At 41.3% G+C, this 16,346-nt stretch overlaps 1 protein-coding gene across 1 annotated transcript in view; it reads left to right on the plus strand.

The window, feature by feature from the left end:
* Window positions 1–16,346, plus strand: part of FTO (FTO alpha-ketoglutarate dependent dioxygenase) — a 201,963-nt gene that overhangs the window by 143,779 nt on the left and 41,838 nt on the right. The window lies entirely within an intron of this gene.

The raw sequence follows: 16,346 nt of genomic DNA on the forward strand, positions 1-16,346 counted from the left end.
GTTCAGATCTCTTTTTTTTCCTCCAGACCATTTTATTTTGCTGGCTGCATAACAGACCGATCCATACAAATCTTTTCAGTAATCATATATTGATTTTCTTGGAGTATAACTCCATTTGGGGCATTTAATCCTGAGCCAGAGAAGGCCATCAAAGAGCTAGAAATACCACTGACCCATTGGGGAGGTTTATGATTTATTACTCGAGGTATAGTCAGGGTTGTGTCAGAAGAATTAACATCTTCAGTGCTAGGGGAATAAACGGCATGTTTGATGACTTTACTAATTCATGTCTGAACATCCTTCCTGTTCTTGTTAGCGAAGAACCCGGCACAGTCCTGCGCATTACTGCAGCGGGTATATAGTAATGCCATATACGAGCGTGCATTTCAATGATCCCATACAGGAAACCCAAATCTTATTGAATACTATTAGAGAGGCTAGCGCCAATAAGCTATTCTATGACCTTGGACCAATCGTTGTAAGGGTTAAGTGACAATCAAGATTGCGTATTTCTTACAGCAGTCTAGGTTCCTCTTTATATCTCATGACCAATGAAATTATTACATGTATTTAACTTTTCATCTGTTTTATTTCGGTTTACATTTATGTTACATTTGGTTACTTTTCTCATTCTGTGGGAGGGTCGGCTTGTTTGTTTGCCTGTGTCTAAGGATGGGTTCACACCAACATTGGCTCTCCGTACAGGGATTCCGTTCCACTATCAGCTTGAAAAATGCGGAGAGAAAAGCCCTGCAAGCAGCACTTTTCTCTCTGCATTTTTGGGGCAGAAACCACGTGAACCACGTTATAGTCTATGAGCTCTGTGGGTTACCGCATTTTTAAGCGGATTAGATTTCTCCTGGGGGGTCCCAAGCGGACCCACTGAACGGAAACCTGAAAGCAGATGTGAACCAGGCCTAATCCTGTACAACCTGTAATGTAACAAGACGTTGATCTTTTTGCTCACAGACTCTAACATACAGAATGCTAATACCCAAGTTTTTTGTGATGTGGGGGTATTGCTATTTATTTTCTATTATTAATAGAAATTGATATATAGATGTTTATGTTGCTGTTAGTCATGGTTAGCATATAAAACAATGGACCAAAGATTCCAGTACTTGTTATAAAATATCCGCTCTTACCAGAGGCATTCTTGTAGCCAATCCTTTATTGAGCCACTCTTGTCACAACGCGTTTCGGGATAAGCACATCCCTTCATCAGGTGTACAGTAGGCAAGGAGAAACATCACCATGTTGGTGGTTGGTTAAAAGTGTTGACACTGGATAATGCACTAAGTACCTGCACCATGCTGTCTTTTATTCTGTTTTTAGTCATGGTTAGGGGATTTTTGGTTTAGCTTTAGGATTTTTATAATTTCATGCCGTAGTATTAAATTAACAAGTCCAGTAGTTAGTTTTTTCCCCTAGAGTTCACTGGAATTCAACCTAGTAATATGAGGTTTAGGAAGAAATCTATTACCCTATATGACCATAAAATATATTTATATATTTTTGATAGCCATGTATACATTTCTTTCCAGCAGCATTATACTACCTGACAGTAAGGGAGACCAAGGTCCAAAGTAAGGAGGGCAGTACCGGTCAGGACAAAAATATCTAAAAATGTTGCCCCATGTGTTCAGAAGGAGGGGTACTGCTATGCAAAATGTCTTTTATCCCTTTAATTTTTCAACTATGACTCCATGCAGTACAAAAGTAGGTTATAGTTGTTACATCTGTCCTTATTTTCTAGGCTACCCAATTAGTTTTCATCTGCATATGGTAATTTATGTAGATGAATTGTAGTGAATATGACATAGATTTGTAACATTCATAGCTTACACAACTGACTTCACTGCTTAGTAAATATGCCTCTAAACATGTTATTGTACTTGGTGTCCCTTTGCATACTTATCTGTCAGCAGCACCTTTGTGATCTTGTCATCTTCCCATAGAGTCACTAATCAAGATCTGACTTTGATGTTTTTCATAGAATAGACAGATACTATAATTTCTCGCTACCGTTGGCTGACAGTGGCTGCAGGCACTTTTCTGACTCGTCTTTGAGAAGCCCGCCTCAAGGCTTGCACTGTTCTAATGAGCCCGTCCCCTTACTTTTCTTCCGCAAGCATAGCTGTATAATGAGTGATGTCAATTGAAAGACTACACCCTGTTAGGTAAATTCAATCCTTAATTCACCTTTCATAGGTTATGATCCTGAACGATTATTTCGGCCGGAGCCACTATTGCTATTGACTGATGTGGCTACTATCGAGGAGTGCTGCTGATATTCCACTCCTATGTTTTGGCTAAGAGTCATTTGGATAGCAATTGACCTATATATTATTATTATTGGTATGGTTCTATTACGTTTTGACCTGGTGGGGAAAAATTTTGAAGAATTTATTCTAGGAGAACGTAGGCACTATATCTTTATTATAATAAAATAAGAGCAATTCAGTGCAGTAATAACATTTACATTTAGACTGGTCTGGTTAAAGGGTCAATTTTCCGCAGAAGAAAAGGTGATAACTATTTTGTATTAAATTGAATCTCCGGGCAAAAAAAAAAAAGAATCAGATTTTGCCAGTAGATGAACTGATGGCCCACTGTTAAAGCATACTTGGCTGGGGTCATGTAATGCAGACGTCTCAGAGCTTCTTCTTGTATATATTCTTTGGTTCAGCACCTATAGAGTGCTGTTATGAACTACCATTCACCTGTATAATGAACACAGAAGAATCAAAGATAACTGAGCCCTGAGGTCTTCCTAGTATGAGATGTAGGTCAGTAATATTGGATTGGATTGGAGATCATCCTATCTTTTGTTATAACTAGATTTTTTTTTTGGGGGGGGGGTTTTGTTTTCATTTTATAGGCAGTAACTCCAGGTCAGAAACTCATGGAGTTACAAATAGTAATATACATTTCTACTTAAAACAACGGTCTCCAAGTCACCTGTATACATAGAGCAATAGGGTGCATGCCTAACCAGCAATCCAATCACTTATATGGGACTGACGAAGATACCCAGGTACACTGATCCATCAGTACCATAGAAGTAAATGGAGCTGTAAAGAGTCTCCGTCTATGTTGCTGGACACTTTGCTCGGTAAACCCTCTAGAAGGTTCTTAATAAACATATTAACAAGGAGAGGAACCAATAATGACCCCTGTGGCACCCCACTGGTGACTGTGATCCTGTCTAAGAATTTACCATTGTCACGTACCCTCTGTTTCCTATCACTGAGCCAGTTTTGACCCAAAATGCATATGTTTTGCCCCAGTCCCAACATTTGTATTTTGTATTCCAACATTGTATACGGTACAGTATCAAAAAGTTGTAGAAAAGTTCAGATACACCACGTCCACATTATTGCATTACCCATGTCCAGTCTAGAACTGACCACTTCATAGAGGCTGAAAAGTTTAGTCTGACAGGACCATGTAATATATGGGTGGGTTAAAGTGCAAACATCGTACAAAAGCACATACATGGTAAAAATACAACAACGCGTCACAAGCTTGAGATTCCCCAGAATGCTTTGCTCCATTATTCTACTGCTAAACATTTTCATTAAAGGGACATAAAAATAAATATAAGTTTATAGAATTGCGTAATATCCCCCCCCCCCCCCAAAAAAAAAAAAAAAACTTAAATACTACTGAAGGAGAAAACTGCAATTTGGTTACCTAGTTGTTAATCAGTTTGGGCCATTGCCAAAGTGCTTATAAGCGTGTTTACGTTGCTTTCAGTCACTTTGACTACATGAAAGTGCTCCGAAAATGAGACCTGAGCCAAGTCTACATAAACGGCAGCCATTTTCTCTGTAATGAATAAACCGACTGTCCCTCGAGGATGAAAAATCCCAAATCATAGAGAGAGTAAACAAACACCTCGTTCTACTGTTACACATTGAATACACCATTATCTTGATCTTATTTCTCAACCTATCAACTTCCAGACGTACAAATTCACTTGGTCATTTCAGTCAAACATCAAAGACATTAGGAACTTGCTGACAAATCAAGAATCTAATCAAGGAGAACAAACGCGAGTATAGCTCGGAGCTGAAAGGGAGATGAGAACGGAGACGAGATAAAGCAAATACGCTGCTAAGTGTTACAAATTACTGCTCCCTCCTCCTCGCACCGTACATAGATCTGACTCCATACTGTGCATTCTTTTGGGGGGTAATTTAAAGTGTACCTTGCAGCTGTGTTTCTGTTTTGCAAGCAGAAATGAGAAGTTTTCATTATGTATTGACATATTTTTCTTGTTAAGTAGTGTTTAAAGATATGCTTACAAGATGTACTGATAGTGGCCTTTTCAGAAGAAGTGATTCTAAACCGTGAGCTAAAAATCCACGAATGTCTTTATGGCAGAGTGATGGATGATGCGTGTTTTACGAAAATGTGCTGCGTAGAACTTTCTACAACATGCTTTACATTGTCCTAGAGAAAAAAAAAATACCTCAAGCCTTTAAGTGACAAGAGTCTGGTGACATTTCAGAGTTTGTGTTTTTCTCAGTCCCACAAAAACTACCTTCTCCTTCCACCGTCTGCATGCACTCAACTTAATATATCGTATTGGCGATAGTAAGAGCTCTCCAGACTTTGTTGTCTCACCCAAGAAAGATACGAAGGTACTTTGTATAGTGTTAGTCTTTGGCTGGTCTTACACGACCGTAATGTAAGTCCGCAAATGGTCCGCAATTGAGGGTTTTCAATTGCGGACCATTTGCGGACACATTATATTCAATGTGGCCTCTCACACCACCGGATATTTTATCCGTGATGTGGCCGGGCCGCAACCGTGGTCCACAATTTATAGGACATGTCCGTAATGGCCGTGAAGGTACCGGACTGTACAGGAGACATTGCTGACGAGCTCTCACTACTAACCGTATTATGTATTGCGCCCATTCAGGGAGCGGGTAGAGCAGGAAATCAATGTCCGATCCTAGTGGAGGATACTAAGGCCCTGATATTATACTAAAGAATATGCTCCGTTTCACATGATAGATAATACGGAACCAGAATGTATATACAAAGAGTACACTTTACCTGCTAAAACTATCATACTACTCTAAGCTGGGGACACGTCAGACGCAGAAATTCAGCAGCTTCTTTTCCTGAAAACCTTCTTCACTTTGTGGATTGAAAGCAAATGGAAACTATATACTCTTGGTATATGCAGTACTAATAAAATGGAGGTAGATATTTAGCACACTCAATATTACAGTAAATAGCAGCTACATGTCACTCTGAAGGACACAGTGAAGCTGCTTGGGAAATCCATTGATTTCAATAGGAGCTGTGTAATACTTTGTTTGCCCTGTGGGAGTGCTGCAGGTAGATTGCTGCTGTTAAAAAGAGGTGCAGCTTAATATGCAAGACTATGAGCCAGACTATGCACCATTTTTTTAAATGTACTAGAGTTCTGGATAATGCACCAAACATTTGCAATAAAATTTTGTTGGAAACTAAACCAAGTAATATGTTGTGTAATGTTAGACTAGACAGTCTAAAGATGCACCAGATTTACAAACAGCATTTGATATTTTGTAAAATCTGCTACAGTTTTAAGTATATCTGGTCTAACTTTAAGCTGTCTAAAACATACACAGTATTAGTTCTTCTGCTTAAAGGGGTTTTCCCAACTTAACCCGCTCACCACCTTGCAGGTTGTATGCTCTGTTCACTTCCTGGTTTTCTTGGTAAATTGGTGGACAGGGTTTCACTTGTTCTGCTAGCTCTTATCAGAGCAGTACATGTTTGCAGTCAGTAATGAGGGATGGTTTTAAATAAAATAGCATAGTATCACTAGAAGATACACAATATGAAGCTGATGTGGCAGAGCTGGATTTGATAGGTGATGAGAGTCCCAAATTTACATGCTACAGGACCAAGATTCAGCTTGCAATAAACTCAGTTTTAGGTCTGTTTTTACGTAACAGACTCCCTGTGTCAGCCCTTATCAGCAAAATTCAATTAGCAGACCGTAGAAGAAGGAGATAAACAGCTCAGAAATACCAGCTCACTCCAAGCACTCGGCTCCCCCTCCCTCCTGAGAGCAGGGAGCTATGTCACTTGTCCTGGGCAGAGAGATAAGATCATCCCCAGGTCCGTGGTTATGGAAACACAGTGTAAAGAATGAAGTGAATAATCTCAGATAATAGCCAAACAAAGCAGTTTTGCTTAAGAAATGTATTTAGCAAAAGTTTTAAATCCACATAAGCTAGCAGTATAGATAGGATCATTGAGATGGGACAACCCATTTAAGTGTGTTTAAGTGGAATCTGTCTTCAGAATTCAGCATATCAACCAAGCCCCACAGATGTGTTAGGGTCACTTAAATCAAATAGCTATTTGGAACAACAAAGGCCTTACCGTTGCACCAAAGATATCATCTGCATATTCACAAAAATACCAATATCTCAGCTATGGAGGCCGTATTCACAAAGGGAAAGTACAGGTTAGGGTCCCCTGAAACAAACAATCTATCTGCAGGGCTGGGGTCATGTGCTGGGTTCTAGTGAGAGATTCCCTATAAATAATAGTTGGGGGATCCTCGACTAAAGGTAAACAATACCTTTTAAGAAGTTTTTCCGATTTATTTTTTTCATCCGTGACACCACTCAAAATGTATAAATCTTCATGATGTTTTGATATCTAGATACTGCTGTGAGATATTTGTTGGCGCTCGCTGATGTTATTTAACCAAGTGTTTCACAATATCTATGCACAGTAAGAGTTTTGTACTGGTTTTAAAGAGGACCTTTTACCACCTCCACCAACTCCAGTTTGTAGCATCTGTTAATAGGCGCTGCTCTGCTGATCGCAGTGCAGTTGGAATTTTTTCTCTAGCACCCAAAGTACCGAGCAACAAGTGCTGTTAGTTTTGGTGTCTGATATGCTCCTCATTCTCTGTACTGTTAGGTGGGTAGTGTCTGGCAGAAGTAGGCTGGGGCATAATTCACATCTCCAACCGCAGGCAGTCAGTGTCACAGCTCAGAATCGCACCCCTTACGTTTTCCTGCCTAACACCGCCGCCCGACAGTACAGAGCCTAAATATATCTAAAGTATATCAGGCGCCAAAGATAACATCAATGATTGCTCAGGAATGGTGGGCATGAGAGAAATAATTCCAACTGTGCCTGTATCAGTGGGGCAGTACCCGTTAAATGATGCAAAGAGCTGGACTTGGCAGGGGTGGAGAAAAGTCCTCTTTAATTGAAAATATATTTATATTTCTTGTATACCTGTCATCTTTTAAAAAGGGACATCAGAGATTACAAAAAGTGAAGCAAAATGTGGCAAGTGTTAGGTTTTCACTACCACACTTCTTTTATGCTAGGCCCATTTTTCATGACACATCCCAACCTACAGCATTAGAATTACAAACTGTGCATATGACCCTTTCAGTACACCCAGTTTCGCCGCGGAAAGCATAAAACGCTCACCAGCGCTCACGGCCGGACTCAGTCTGACTGGTTTCTGCATGCAGAATACGGAAACCTCAGAACGGAGACCAGATGCTGGTGTGAACCTAGCGTTAGACTGTGGACATACAGGCAGTATTTGCAGCAGGTTAGATGCTATATACTGTACTTGTGGTTAACCTATTGCCTGTATATACTGTAGCCGCATAGAGGATGAGATTTTCCTGTGTCCTTATGACCAGCACAGAGTTTTATGTACTGTGAGTAAATAATAAACATTCCCTTGAATTACAAAAAGCAGAGACCTTACGACCAATGTAGAATTGATATAAAAAGCAAATAGAATTTTTTTCATTATGTAAAGAATGACTTTATTTGCTTATTCTGCAATATCCTATTACTCCATAGATGTAGGTGTGTTACTTTACTATGATTTAGAATCCCATTAACAAATAGATGAGTAATTCCTCATACCTTCTTTAGCAGAGATTACATCGTATTACTTTGTGTCACTCTGTTAGGGGATGTTTTTCTGAACTTTAGTGCAAAACACATTAAAAGGTCCTTTATATTGTAATATTAGTTAATTGGATTGAAAAAATGTTGTTAGAAGCCAAAGCCATAAGACATCCAATATGGTGCAAAAATTTTAGGTGTTAGAAGTGTTAATAGTTGAATTTTTGCCAATTAACAAAATTAAATGAATGAACAAAAGAAAAATCGAAATCGCATCAATATAGTGAGACAAGCCTTTGGCTTCAAAGCAGCATCAATTCTTCTAGGTAAACTTCTCAGAGAACTAACCACAGATATTCTGGGAATGTACAAGTGTATATATATATATATATATATATATATATATATATATATATATATATATAATCCTGTGTTTTTAACTTAGTCCATTAAGCCCAATAATAGGCTGATTTTGCTGTAGAGATCACTCTTCAGAAGCCACTTCCTTAGGATATGGTCACACTGAGTTTTTTGCAAGCGTATTTTGATATAGAATCCTCCTGCAAAAAAGTCTCCCATTCATTTCAATGGGAGTCACTCTTTTTCCTGCAAGGGATTTTTTTTTCCAGATAGCGAGAAAAAAAGTGACATACCCTATCTTCCCGTGGATTCCGTGGGTCGAGACACCCATTTGCTTAGGTCCATTCATTCGGGCCTAATCAGGAGCGACTGTACTGCATCGGCATCCCCTTGCGGCTAGCTGCACTGAAGAATCACCCCAAGAAAAGGTTTCCTCCATGTGAACATCACACACACATATATATAGTTATCGTTGAACATTTTGAGGTTATTGGATCTATGGTCTGTGTGACTGCTGTAAAGTATATCTCTAAATTCTGTTAACAATTGCTCAGGCAATATGGTGGCCTCTATAAACATGTACAGAAAATCGAATATGCAAGGAGAAACAAAGAAAAAGTAAAAACTGAATAGAAAAAAAATACCTATATAGCAACAATAAAAGAGGCAATAATACGCTAAGGACAGTAGTATGGGTGAGACCATCCTTTAATCCTAGTACCCTATAAAAAGGACCCTATCCTGAGAACTATGCAAGATATATACCAGGACAGAAAAATTTGCTGTGACTTCTACTTTCTCCTTTTTTTTGCTACATCCCTTCTATGACTTGATTTTCTGATAAATATTTATTATATGATTAGGTATGTGATGACCATTTATACTTATTGGCCATTCTTAGTATTCTGGATTGCTTTGGGGGTTATTTTTATGATGATTATTATTATTATTACTATTATTATGATATATTATGACTATTCTGGGATTATCACCATTACCACTGCTGTCCTCATGTTTTTAATACTAGTATGTTAACAAAGATGATGTATTTTGAATTCTTCTTGGAATGACTCCTTTTTATATAGGTATAAGGGAAAATAATTTTTGCTAATATTTATTTATAAAAATATAGGTGACATAGGATTGTACTTTTAAGAGCTTTTCTTTCACTTTGGTAAAATATGAAGAAGACATGGGTTGTGTTTGTGAATACTTCTTTGTAACATCACAATTGTCTTCCTTCTGCCAATTTTTACCTACTGCGGTGACTTCCATTTGCTGTGCATGCTAAGCAAACAAAATAGACCAATTCAGATGTTTCAATGGGCACGGTACAGGGAAACAGGTGGCACCAAAATGACTGTACAATCAATGCATTTCTAATGCCATGCAACACGGAGTCAAGACAAGTGAAATACATCCAGAAAATGGCTGGAGTAACACAGCTGATGAGGTTCAGGTCTCTCTGCAGCTATGTACATATTACACAAACTGCCCGCTCATCATAAATACATATATATTAGGGGAAAAAACCTGCAGCGCCTGTGGAAAGACGGATAGTTTGGCATCTTTCGTCCCCCTCTTTTAATTACTCTTGACACCGTGGAGAAACATCTCATATAAATCTGTAATGTGCTCTGATGAGAAACTACACGGTTGGAAGACCATGTAATTTCTCCCCAATTAATTAAAGTTCACAGAGTGTTTTCAGCAGCCAGATGCCACTGTCTGGCTGCAATAACACTGCTGTCAAGAGTAAAAAATTAAGATCCAAGGCACAAGAAAGGCAGTTAAAAAAAGAAACCAGATGCCAGGTTATTTCTGTTGATGTTCCATGCATTGCTGCTTAGCGGTAGGAGTGGTTAACATCTTTCCTTTCCAACATCTCATAGCACATTCAGGGAGTATACAGTACTTGGATCACTTTGCTTAAGGCAATATTTTCTTAGGGTGATAGGGTTGCCTGACTTAATAGCACATCATATACTATCTATCTATCTATCTATCTATCTATCTATCTATCTATCTATCTATCTATCTATCTATCTATCTATCTATCATCTTTAGCTGCAGTGTTAACTAGAATATATATCTATACAGTCTATTACTGGCACTTTGAGGACTCCTCCTAATATCTATATCTTTGCTTCTAGGACATTCACAAATCAGATGGTTGTCCAGTTATAGAATTCCAGATATGATATAGATATAAAGGAGTCTCACAATGGCACCACGTCAGTGATATCCCTGCTACTCCTAGCCAGATCCTGGTCAGTGCCGACTCTGCTTCCTGACATCTGGCTCACATACCGATCATGAAAAACTGGCCATATCCTCAGCTTGAATGTAGCAACAGTCGCTCATGCAGGTCCCAGTTTGTCATTTTTTGGACATAAAACAAAGTTCTATATGGGAGAACCCCTATTCAAAATGTATAGGTCACGCCCTGTCTACCACTCCCTACTTAAAGGTCAAAAGATCTGGACACACAGTATAAAAACCTTCTGTGATCCCGCAGAACATAATCTCCCCACAAAGTGATGGTCAATCAGGTTCCAAATGTAATGTGCGGTGTCCCCTGGAGTCTCATGGGGTAGGCTTGAGGATAAAGCAGCATTGATAATTGGCGAGTATAATATTGGAATAAGTGGTCAGTAGGGCCACAACACCACCTACTGCTGCACAAGGCCCCTCTCTTCTCTGGTCGGAAACTGCTTTTCCTCAATTCATACTCTGTGTGAATAACAGTGATAGCATAGCCCTGTATGCGACTATCTCCAGCAGTGGTACAGATGTGCAGCCCTCGCTTATAACCTGTCCTGTGTATAGATGATAAATTATGATTGTTGTAAACTCCACTCCACAGCAAACTTGCCTGTACAGTGTAAACATACTCTTATGGAAGCAGCAAGTAGAATAGGAATATTCACATCTTTTTTTTTCTTATTATACCATTATGCCCTATGGTTCTGCCTGATAACTATTGTGTGTTAATCGTGTGTTCTGGGCTAAATATTGGTGAAATATGTTAAAGATAGATCATTAATATTATATTAGTGAGAGCCTAACACCAGCATTGACCAGCTGATCTCAGAAGCTAATACACAGAGAATGGAGCAGGAAGCAGGCAGCTCTGTTCTTTGTGTAGTGTCCAAAACAGGTTACTACAGATCAGCTCCCTTTCACTGGAATGGAGATTAGTGGCAATAACATTGTTTAGCCACTATAGAGTACAGAGCTGTCTCCTTCCTGCTCCATTCTCTCCGCTACTGAGTACAGCTGGGTGCTTATGCTCTCACCTATCTCATATTGATGACCTATCTTTAGCAGAGGTATATATTTTTAGTCCAGAAAACCCCTTTAATGTAAGCCCGCTCATAGTGGGTAAAAAATACATCAAAAAGCTTTTTTTTTTCCAGTGTGTGATTGAGATTAAACCAAATGTCATTCACTTTGCTGGAACATGTGGCTTCAGCCTTAAAGGGGATCTATCAGCAAAATTATGCTGTATGAGCCCCACATATGCGTGAATAGCCTTTAAAGGGCAACCCAGAGCTTCGTCTTAGCAGCGTGGTGCCAGTCAAGGACGCGCGTAGCTACAGCCGCCAAGTAGTATTTCGTGCAGTCCGGGGCCGATAGACCCCCTTTCTGTTTGGCCCGAGCTAGCGTGTTGCGTGCAATACGAGGGGGTTTCGAGGCCCAAATAAATTTGGTGAAGGCTTTGTTAAGCACAGAAAAAAAACACGAGGGCAGAATTACCGGGACAGTCTGGAAAAGATATAACAATCTGGGGAGAACGTTCATTTTCAATAAGTTGATGCGTCCCAGCCACGAGAGGCCCCTGGTGTCCCAGCGCTCAAGATCAGACCGCAAAGTGCGTAGAACTGGGAGGAAATTCAGAGTATACGTGTCTCCCAGATTGCGGGGCAACTGCACTCCCAAATATTTAATAGATTTCGGAGACCACGAGAATGAAAAGGAAGAGCGCAGGGAACTCAGGGCCGCCGGCGGCAGCGAAACATCCAGGGCCGTACTTTTCGTCAGGTTAATCTTATAATTACTGAAAAAACTATAGGCATTAATCTCCTTAAGGATAGATGGGAGTGAAGTAAGCGGACTGGTAACAAACAGGAGAACGTCATCTGCAAAAGCAGATACCTTCAAATGACGGTCCCTGATCTGTAAGCCTCGAATGTCGGGCTTGTCCCTGATAGCGATTAGGAGATGTTCCATCACTAGTGCATATAAGAGGGGGGAGAGCGGGCAGCCTTGCCTAGTGCCGTTATAAATAGTGAAGGGGGAGGAGAGCGAGCCATTGACCCGGACCCGGGCCATAGGGGAGTTGTAAAGAGCCTGAATACGCATAATCATGGTGGGACCAAGGCCTATTTGAGTCAGAGTGGCCTCTAAGAACCTCCAATCCACCCTGTCAAAAGCCTTCTCCGCGTCAAGAGATAAGAGCATCATGGGGGTACGCGAGCGCTGTGCGTGATGGATCGCAGAGAAGGCTCTCAGGGTGTTATCTCGGGCCTCCCTACAAGGGATAAACCCCACCTGGTCAGGATGTACAAGCTCTCCCATGAACGGGCTCAGGCGATTGGCGATCAACTTGGCATATAGCTTAGCGTCTGTATTCAGGAGCGAGATTGGTCTGTAATTAGCACAGAGCAAATGATCCCTACCTTTTTTAGGTATAACAGTAATATGAGCTTGAAGGAAAGCTGGGGGGAAGGGGACCCCAGAAGTGGAAGAGTTAAATGCGCGCAAAAGCAGTTGCATCAGATCAGCCTTAAGTACCTTGAAAAACCGCGCCGTATAGCCATCAGGGCCTGGGCTCTTGCCCCCCCGGGAGGGAGGCAATACCTAGTTCCAGTTCACTCTCAGAAAAGGGAGCTTCAAGTGCAGCTACGTCCTCAGGACACAGAGACGGGAGGGCAGTCTTAGCAATATATTGTGGGAGGGAAGTTCCAGAGGCAGGAGCCGGGTGAACCTGACCTGGCGGGGGTAAGTGATAGAGAGAGCTGTAATAGTCCTGGAAGGCCGAGGCAATCGCAGATGTGGTATGGGTGATCAAGGGCGTCCTAAGGGCCATGACGTATTGGGCTGCATGTCGATCCCGCACCGCACGTGCCAGCATGCGGCCCGCCTTGTTGCCCCATTCATAAAACGAGCGCTGACCCTACAGGCGAAGCCGCTGATGTTTCCTCTCAAGAAGGGACTTAATCGCTAATCTTATTTTAAACCCCGCTCCTGTTTTAAAATAAAAGTATAAAAACATATATGTAAATGATACCTTTGCATGCACGGGGGGCGGTAGTGCATAATGTGATGTCATCTTCTGGCACGCCTACCTCTTCTTTCTTTTTCTATCAGCGTCGCCCTCCGGTCCTGGCTCTACCCCGGATTCATCTTCATCTTCTTCCGGCAGTTCAAATCCGATTGGTTGAAATCCAGCGTGTGCGCAGTAGCGCTCCCTCCGGAGATACTGCGCACACTCCGACGGCACATGCTGGATTTCAACCAATCGGATTTGAACCACCGGAAGAAGATGAAGATGAATCCAGGGAAGAACCAGGACCGGAGGGCGTCGCCGAAAGAAGAGGTAGGCGTGCCAGAAGATGACATCGCATTGTGCACTACCGCCCCCCATGCATGCAATGGTATCATTTACATATATGTTTTTATAGTTTTATTTTGAAATGGGAGCGGGGTTTAAAATAAGACTAGCAGTGTCTGAATAGCCTTTTTAAAGGCTATTCACGCATATGTGGGGCTCATACAGCAAAATTTTGCTAATAGAGCCCCTTTAAGCATTTTTGTAATGGTAATGGCGAAAATAGCCAGTCACCCAATGAACAAGCACGCACTCACTCATTGGATGATCGGCTGTAGTATTAGGAATCAATGTTTGTATGAGAATTTGTTTCCGATAATTGTCTGCCAAATCTTCTTGTATAAAAGTCCCTTAGACAGATTCACATTCAGGAGATCCAGAGTCAGCAAATTATTGCGTAAGGCATTTAGAGGTAGCAATGGATAGCATACACATGCAAATAAACATTGACCAATTAAACTCAATGAAGTCGTAGCAGACCATTTGGATGAGAACGAAAACCTTTCAATGTAGACCGCATGAATGAAAGCAAGGAACATACACAGGACATACAGAGGATAACCTAAGGAACATACAGAGGATAACTTGGCACTGCTCAGCATTCTAACGTCTTAGTCACAAAATAGCAAGGATTATATCATTCATTAATTTGGAAATTGCTGACGGATCCTTCCATTAGGTTTCATGGGTAAAACTCCATACAGAACTGACACATGTATTGTGCCTAAAGCAAGGCTGGAGTGGTCCATGTTAAAGGAAGACTGGAGATGTCTATGCTAAAGCAAGGCCTGGAGTGGTTCATGTTATAGCAAGGCTGGAGTGGCCAGTGATAAAGCAAGGCCTGGAGTGGTCCATGTTAAAGCAAAGCTGGAGTGGTGCGTGTTAAAGCAAGGCTGGCGTGGTCCATGTTAAAGCAAGGCTGGAGTGGTGCATGTTATAGCAAGGCTGGAGTGGTGCATGTTATAGCAAGGCTGGAGTGGTGCGTGATAAAGCAAGGATGGAGTGGTGCATGTTATAGCAAGGCTGGAGTGATCCATGTTATAGCAAGACTGGAGTGGTCAATGTTAAAGCAAGGCTGGAGTGGTCCGTGATAAAGCAAGGCTGGAGTGGTCCGTGATAAAGCAAGGCTGGAGTGGTGCATTTTGAGGACATAAAGTAGAGAACCCCTGAATTACTCATTTCCTGCTCCGGCTGCCTACTCTAATACACTGGGTTACATATATAAAGATCAGATGTTTTCCTCCTGTCCACCAGGAGGGTGATACTACTTCATGATGATGCGCATCTTCTGGCAATCTGTGTGGCTAGAATGAAATCCATGCCAGCTGGTAACTGGTGTAGATTTCCAACATCAAGTACACCAGAACACTGGTGCAAATGGCAATAAATTTGGCACAACGAATAGCCACACAAACCCATCATACTCCCTTTTCAAAAATTGTCTGGGACTGGGTTAAAACACAATTTGTGCAAACATTTTATGTGTAATTGTCAGTAAGTACAAATGCTAAAACTATATTCTTGGTAACGTATGAAAACTAGATTTCTAAGAATCTTTGTTCTAGATTATATAATTCCAGCCATACAGCTATCTGAATTTTCTCTTCCTCATTCCTCTGTGAATGCTACAACTCTACTTACTGGTAACTAATAAAAATGCACTACATTTCTGGCATAATCTGCAAAAAATTGGCGTACATGCTTTACAATTCATTGTAATTAATTTTTTTCCCCATTAGTATGTCTTTGGAGTATGGGAGGAAACCCACACAAACACGGGGAGAACATACAAACTCCTTGCAGATGTTGTCCTTGTTAGGATTCGAGCCCAGGACTCCAGCACTGCCAAGCTGCAGTGCTAACCTTTGAGCCTACTTTACACTTTATAGTCATTTTCTGTAAATTGCATGCCAAGTTGTTGGGGCTGATCAGGGAAGGGCTGAGCTTGAACCACAAGATCGTTTGGTGGGCTTTTAATTGAAAACCAAGCCACATTAGATGCTATGCAAAAATCTGCCGCTATTTTGAACTAGCTCATCTAAATTTGCCTAAGACTGCCTAGACAGTGTTAGTTTGTGCCCCATTGCATATGGGATAGACAAGGGGTCCTCAAACTTTTTAAACAGTGGGCCGGAGGCAGAGCAGGTCGCACAGACATCGGGAGTGGTGCCCTACAATAGGTAAAGTGAAATGTGCTCCATGGCCTGGCCCGAGCTCCCCAGGAGCTTCATTATAAGTGCACGCCTGCCGGCGTTGTTGGCGGGGCCAGACAGAAGTGCTTGGTGGGCCACATGTGGCCCGCGGGCCGCAGTTTGAGGACCCCTGGGATAGACTATTACTGATGGTGCTTAGAGTGCTACTAGGGAGAACTTTAGAGCCTATTCTCTACTAAAATGAAGTAAAATAGACCCACCATAACCATACCTGGTCTTTCTTTTCCTTTCACATCTCTGGAAGCCCCCATACG

This window comes from Leptodactylus fuscus, chromosome 7 (assembly GCF_031893055.1).
Source record: "Leptodactylus fuscus isolate aLepFus1 chromosome 7, aLepFus1.hap2, whole genome shotgun sequence".
Classification (NCBI taxonomy): Eukaryota; Metazoa; Chordata; class Amphibia; order Anura; family Leptodactylidae; genus Leptodactylus; species Leptodactylus fuscus.